We start from the raw sequence: 8,096 nt of genomic DNA on the forward strand, positions 1-8,096 counted from the left end.
TGTAGCAGTGTCTATTACTCATTGTAGTAGCCCATCCGTACTAAGCTACACCACCTTTGTATTTAATAACAATTTTTTACTGCATCCAGCCCAGTAAATCCTTTTGGGCCTGTGGCAGTGTCTGTTACTCATTGTAGTAGCCCATCTGTACCAAGCTACACCACCTTTGTATTTAATAACAATTTTTTACTGCATCTAGCCCAGTAAATCCTTTTGGGCCTGTAGCAGTGTCTATTAATCATTGTAGTAGCCCATCTGTACCAAGCTACACCACCTTTGTATTTAATAACAATTTTTTACTGCACCTAGCCAAGTAAAACCTTTTGGGCATAGTAGCAGTGTCTGGTAGTCAGTGGAGTAGCCCATATGTTCCAAACGACACCACCTTTGTACTTAATAACAACTTTTTTTTGCATCTAGCCGAGTAAATAGTTTTGGGCCTGTAGCAGTGTCTCTTACTCATTGTAGTAGCCCATCTGTACCAAGCTACACCACCTTAGTATTTAATACATTTTTTTTACTGCAACTAGCTCAGTAAATCCTATTGGGCCTGTAGCAGTGTCTGTTACGCACTGTAGTAGACCATCTGTACCAAGCTACACCACCTTTGTATTTAATAATAATTTTTTACTGCATCTAGCCCAGTAAATCCTTTTGGGCCTGTAGCAGTGTCTGTTACTCATTGTAGTAGCCCATCTGTACCAAGCTACACCACCTTTGTATTTAATAACAATTTTTTACTGCATCTAGCCCAGTAAATACTTTTGGGCCTGTAGCAGTGTCTATGACTCATTGTAGTAGCCCATCTGTACCAAGCTACACCACCTTTTTATTTAATAACAATTTTTTACTGCACCTAGCCCAGTAAAACCTTTTGGGCATAGTAGCAGTGTCTGGTAGTCAGTGGAGCAGCCCATATGTTCCAAACTACACCACCTTTGTATTTAATAACAATTTTTTACTGCATCTAGCCCAGAAAATACTTTTGGGCCTGTGGCAGTGTCAGTTACTCATTGTAGTAGCCCATCTGTACCAAGCTACACCACCTTTATATTTAATAACAATTTTTTACTGCATCTAGCCCAGTAAATCCTTTTGGGCCTGTAGCAGTGTCTGTTTCTCATTGTAGTAGCCCATCTGTACCAAGCTACACCACCTTTGTACTTAATAACAATTTTTTACAGCATCTAGCCCAGTAAATCCTTTTGGGCCTGTAGCAGTGTCTGTTACGCATTGTAGTAGCCCATCTGTACCAAGCTACACCACCTTTGTATTTATTAACAATATTTTTCTGCATCTAGCCCAGTAAATACTTTTGGGCCGGCAGCAGTGTCTGTTACTCATTGTAGTAGCTCATCTGTACCAAGCTACACCACCTTTGTATTTAATAACAATTTTTTACTGCATCTAGCCAAGTAAAACCTTTTGGGCATAGTAGCAGTGTCTGGTAGTCATTGGAGCAGCCCATATGTTTCAAACTACACCACCTTTGTATTTAATAACAATTTTTTACTGCATCTAGCCCAGAAAATACTTTTGGGCCAGTAGCAGTGTCAGTTACTCATTGTAGTAGCCCATCTGTACCAAGCTACACCACCTTTGTATTTAATAACAATTTTTTACTGCATCTAGCCCAGAAAATACTTTTGGTCCTGTAGCAGTGTCTGTTACACATTGTAGTAGCCCATCTGTACCAATCTACACCAACTTTGTATTTAATAACAATTTTTTACTGCATCCATCCCAGTAAATACTTTTGGGCCGGCAGCAGTGTCTGTTACTCAGTGTAGTAGCCCATCTGTACCAAGCTATACCACCTTTGTATTTAATAACAATTTTTTACTGCATCTAGCCAAGTAAAACCTTTTGGGCATAGTAGCAGTGTCTGGTAGTCATTGGAGCAGCCCATATGTTTCAAACTACACCACCTTTGTATTTAATAACAATTTTTTACTGCATCTAGCCCAGAAAATACTTTTGGGCCTGTAGCAGTGTCAGTTACTCATTGTAGTAGCCCATCTGTACCAAGCTACACCACCTTTGTATTTAATAACAATTTTTTACTGCATCTAGCCCAGAAAATACTTTTGGTCCTGTAGCAGTGTCAGTTACTCATTGTAGTAGCCCATCTGTACCAAGCTACACCACCTTTGTATTTAATAACAATTTTTTACTGCATCTAGCGCAGTAAATCCTTTTGGGCCTGTAGCAGTGTCTATTACTCATTGTAGTAGCCCATCTGTACCAAGCTACACCACCTTTGTATTTAATAACAATTTTTTACTGCACCTAGGCAAGTAAAACCTTTTGGGCATAGTAGCAGTGTCTGGTAGTCAGTGGAGCAGCCCATATGTTCCAAACTACACCACCTTTGTATTTAATAACAATTTTTTACTGCATCTAGCCCAGAAAATACTTTTGGGCCTGTAGCAGTGTCAGTTACTCATTGTAGTAGCCCATCTGTACCAAGCTACACCACCTTTATATTTAATAACAATTTTTTACTGCATCTAGCCCAGTAAATCCTTTTGGGCCTGTAGCAGTGTCTGTTTCTCATTGTAGTAGCCCATCTGTACCAAGCTACACCACCTTTGTACTTAATAACAATTTTTTACAGCATCTAGCCCAGTAAATCCTTTTGGGCCTGTAGCAGTGTCTGTTACGCATTGTAGTAGCCCATCTGTACCAAGCTACACCACCTTTGTATTTATTAACAATATTTTTCTGCATCTAGCCCAGTAAATACTTTTGGGCCGGCAGCAGTGTCTGTTACTCATTGTAGTAGCTCATCTGTACCAAGCTACACCACCTTTGTATTTAATAACAATTTTTTACTGCATCTAGCCCAGTAAATCCTTTTGGGCCCGTAGCAGTGTCTGTTACACATTGTAGTAGCCCATCTGTACCAATCTACACCAACTTTGTATTTAATAACAATTTTTTACTGCATCCATCCCAGTAAATACTTTTGGGCCAGCAGCAGTGTCTGTTACTCATTGTAGTAGCCCATCTGTACCAAGCTACACCACCTTTGTATTTAATAACAATTTTTTACTGCATCTAGCCAAGTAAAACCTTTTGGGCATAGTAGCAGTGTCTGGTAGTCAGTGGAGCAGCCCATATGTTTCAAACTACACCACCTTTGTATTTAATAACAATTTTTTACTGCATCTAGCCCAGAAAATACTTTTGGGCCTGTAGCAGTGTCAGTTACTCATTGTAGTAGCCCATCTGTACCAAGCTACACCACCTTTGTATTTAATAACAATTTTTTACTGCATCTAGCCCAGAAAATACTTTTGGTCCTGTAGCAGTGTCAGTTACTCATTGTAGTAGCCCATCTGTACCAAGCTACACCACCTTTGTATTTAATAACAATTTTTTACTGCATCTAGCGCAGTAAATCCTTTTGGGCCTGTAGCAGTGTCTATTACTCATTGTAGTAGCCCATCTGTACCAAGCTACACCACCTTTGTATTTAATAACAATTTTTTACTGCACCTAGCCAAGTAAAACCTTTTGGGCATAGTAGCAGTGTCTGGTAGTCAGTGGAGTAGCCCATATGTTCCAAACTACACCACCTTTGTATTTAATAACAATTTTTTAGTGCATCTAGCCCAGAAAATACTTTTGGGCCTGGAGCAGTGTCAGTTACTCATTGTAGTAGCCCATCTGTACCAAGCTACACCACCTTTATATTTAATAACAATTTTTTACTGCATCTAGCCCAGTAAATATTTTTGGACCTGTAGCAGTGTCTGTTACTCATTGTCGTAGCCCATCTGTACCAAGCTACACCACCTTTATATTTAATAACAATTTTTTACTGCATCTAGCCCAGAAAATACTTTTGGGCCTGTAGCAGTGTCAGTTACTCATTGTAGTAGCCCATCTGTACCAAGCTACACCAACTTTGTATTTAATAACAATTTTTTACTGCATCAATCCCAGTAAATACTTTTGGGCCGGCAGCAGTGTCTGTTACTCATTGTAGTAGCCCATCTGTACCAAGCTATACCACCTTTGTATTTAATAACAATTTTTTACTGCATCTAGCCAAGTAAAACCTTTTGGGCCTGTAGCAGTGTCTGTTACTCATTGGAGTAGCCCATCTGTACGGATATGCAGCGATACTAAATAACAAATGGTGCCCAAGCTTATGGCCTTCGTATTGGGCAGAACAAGTGCTGACGAAAAAACAGACACTCCTGGAACTCTTCCCAATAGTGGTAGCAATAGTAATAAGGGGCGCGCGCCTGGCTACCAAAAATATACGCTTCATAACAAAAAACAGCAGCCTAGCGCACTGCATTAATAAGATGGCATCATCGTCTCTCCCAGTGCTAGGCCTACTATGCCGGCTATCATTCCTGTGCCTAAAACACAATGTATTTAGCCACGATGCTGAGGGGTCTAAAGCTGCTGCTAACACTTTATCACAATTCAATTGGCAGATTTTCACAGAGCTCCTCCCCAAGGCCCACCCATCAGGCAACAGTTGCCCACCCTCCCTATGGGATCTAGTGGCGAATAGTTGATGCCATTAATCAGAGCATCAGTTGCCCCGTCGACGTGGCAAGCATACGGTAAGGCATGGGAAGAGTGGACTCTACTAGTAGCAGGCAGACGGGTTGACCAATGTGAACAAGCCAGATTACAAGTCACCATAGAATTTCTCAACCAGCTAATGATGAGGGGCATATCAGGGGCGTCAGCGCATATCACTTCCAACTACTGAATTGGAGAGATGTGACAAAGACATTCATCATGAGACAATCCATAAAAGGGTGGAAAAGGGGTCAGCCAAGTCAGGAGTGTAGACATCCCATCCCGTGTCACTAAAACTGATTTCTCACATCATATCCCTAACACCATTAACATGACACTCACAATTTGAAGCAACACTACTGTCTACTGCATTTGCGATCGCCTTCTTCGGGGCGCTATGCATAAGCGAATTAGTCCCTCAATCCAAAATTACCACCAGTGGAGGCTTATTACACCAGGACGTAGTCATAGCCAATAATGCAATACGTCTACGCATACACAAATCGAAAACGGTTCCAGCGGGCAGGGGCACTTGGTTACTTCTACAACCCACAAACGGTACACTGAGTCGGGTAACAATAGTAAAAACATATATAACCATCAGATCACAAAGTAATTTCTTCCTATCACACATTGATGGAACGCCATTATCAAGATACGAGTTCCAAGCTATATTTAATAAATGCCTAACATCGGCAGGGAACCACCCCAAAGATTACGGGACACACTCATTCCGCAGAGGCGCGGCCACGGAAGCATCAAGAGCAAGACTGTCAGAAACGGAAGTTCAGAGGATAGGGAGATGGCGATCCACGTGTTTGGTGAGATACGTAAGACCGGACTTGTTATCCTAATGTGGTTTGTTTCTTTTACAGGTGACGCTAAGCCAACAGTGTGGGTGATAGGCCCTCGTATATATATTGGGCAGAAAAAAGGGCGAAAGTCTGCCCAGGCGGGAGGAAATTAGAGTTTCATAACATATATTTCAACTGGATAGGTATTAGAGGCCTGAAATGGCCACAGGTACTAATGGAGGTAATCGAGGTAGGGAGAGAGGCAAGAGGTCCGGTCATCTTAGTCATACATGCCGGGGTAAATGACCTAGGTCATCAGAAGAGCGCATAACTAATGGCAATAATGAAACTAGAGACTGAGCGCTTCAGAGATTGTGCCGATAGCGGTATGGCAAGGTACGCGAGACATCACTGCCATCGAACGGACAAGGCGGGTAATAAATATTCGGATGGCAAAATTTAGAAGAGACAGAGGCGGTGTAGTGATACGACACCGACAACTGGAAGGAGATAAAGCAGGCCTCATACGTCCCGACGGTGTTCACTTAATGGATATTGGACTGGACATATTCCTGTCAGGACTCCAGGAAGGAGTGGAACAAGCATTAAGAGTGATGGATGGGGGTCAGAGTCCTGCATACGAGTACGCAGGATCCTCTGTGGCCTGGAAATAGAAAGGACATGTTGGAGAGTTACACTTGTTGGCCAACTTGCCGGTGTGGAGACACAGGGCATGCTGCAACAAGCTGAATTATTTTAGAAATAAAATGCCTTTCTAATGGAATGAGTATAAAGAGTTAATAAAGCTGTGACCGATCGTCACCCATCCAGTTGTATTGTCAAGGAAAGGGGGGCGATAAGGGGACTGAGTGTTTGGGTTTGGTTGGGGGTCCCCACAGTCTGCCTAGGCTAGATGCAGTTCAAAATTCTTATTAGATACACAGGCGGTGTAGCTTGCTTCAGAGCTGGGCTACTACGCTGACTTGCAGACACTGAAGCTTTGGAGCAGACCTCTGAGTAAACACCTCTTCAGACTCAACCCCCTGTGTTACCCCAAGCCATAGTGTATGTAGTTTCTTACGGTTAAAAGGGGGGGAGCGACCCAATCCACCTGGAATTGACGATGCCAATGTCACGTAAAACACAGCAAAGGGACTCCAAAAAGAGTCTCTATTTTTTCCAAAAATTGTGGCACAGACACCACTTAAGTGGAATCAATTGCCCCAGAGTTGCTGAAAACGGGTGGTGAGGTGATTTTACCAAATCCTCAAGCTTTTAGTCTCTCCAGGATGACACAGGGGTAGAAAAGTCCTTGCGGATCCATGATTTGTTCATCTTTATGAACGTGAGTCTGTCTACATTCTCAGTGAACAGCCACGTGCGCTTATCTGTCAGCACACCACCAGCAGCTCTGAACACACGTTCAGAGAGAACGCTGGCTGCAGGGCATGACAAGATCTCCAAGGCGTGAATGGCGAGCTCCGGCCATTTATCCAGATTAGAAGCCCAAAATGAGCAAGGGTCCAGTGACACAGTCATGGCTTCGATGTTCACTTGGAGATACTCCTGTACCATCCTCTCTAGGCATTGACTATGTGTCAGACTTCTTGTCTCCTGTTGCCTTGCAAAGGATGGTCTAAAAAAGTGGTGAAACAATTCCACAAAATTGCTGTTACCAGCAGATACTGTATTACTGTTACGGTTTGAGTGATGAAGACTCGACAGTCCCACGGTTGGCAAGTTAGCAGTGTGAGATTCACTACGTGCACCACTGGTGTTTTGTGGAAAAGCACATGTAAGATTCTGCAACAGACTCTGCTGATACTCCTGCATGCGTGAATCCCTTTCTATGGCAGGAATTATTTCGGCAAGTTTACTTTTGTACCGGGGATCTAATAGTGTGGCAACCCAGTAGTCAGGATTACTTTGAATTCTGACAATCCGAGGGTCATGTTGCAGGTAGTTCGGTAAGAAGGCACTCATGTGTCTTGCGCATCCAGGAGGACCAAGTCCTTGTGTTGGTAGCGAGGTAAGAATCATGCTTCCTTCCTCTGCCCTCTCCCCCCAAACTCGCACAACAGAAATGTGATCAAGGTCTCCCTCATCTGATGAGTCTTCCATGCCCATCGCCAGTTCGTCCTCCTCTTCTTCCTCAGCTCCTGCACATTCCTCAACAGTTTGGCTGCTACATTGTGCCCTGGTTAATCCCTCTCCCACACCCTCCCATGCCTGCCGCCTTGGTGCTGCCGACCGTCTGGACTTGGAGATGTTATCCCTTCCACATACGACTCCTCCTCTACTTCCTCCACCTCCTCTTGTTCCACCACCTGACTCCGAATTCTGTTTAACGTGTGCTCCAGCATGTAAATCACCAGAATAGTCATGCTGATAATGGCATCGTCAGCACTCACTAAACATCTTCATCGCCATTTCAAAACTGTGCAGAAGGGTGCATAGGTCCCTGATCTGAGACCACTCCTGCAGCGTGATTTGCCCCACCTCTGGATCTTGTTGGCCCAGGCTATACGTCAGAATGTATTGCACCAGGGCTTGTCGGTGCTGCCACAGTCGCTGCAACATGTTCAGAGTTGAATTCCACCATGTCGGCACATCGCATTTCAGCCGGTGAAGTGGCAGGCCCAACGACTTCTGTAGAGATGTAAGTCGTTGAGCTGCGGGATGCGAACGGCGGAAGTAAGCACACAGCGACTGTGCCCTCTGCAGAAAGCCATCTAGTCCGGGATAGTGGGCTAA

Source organism: Phyllobates terribilis, unplaced genomic scaffold (assembly GCF_046119375.1).
Source record: "Phyllobates terribilis strain yellow unplaced genomic scaffold, ASM4611937v1 Scaffold_4__5_contigs__length_816908805, whole genome shotgun sequence".
Classification (NCBI taxonomy): domain Eukaryota; kingdom Metazoa; phylum Chordata; class Amphibia; order Anura; family Dendrobatidae; genus Phyllobates; species Phyllobates terribilis.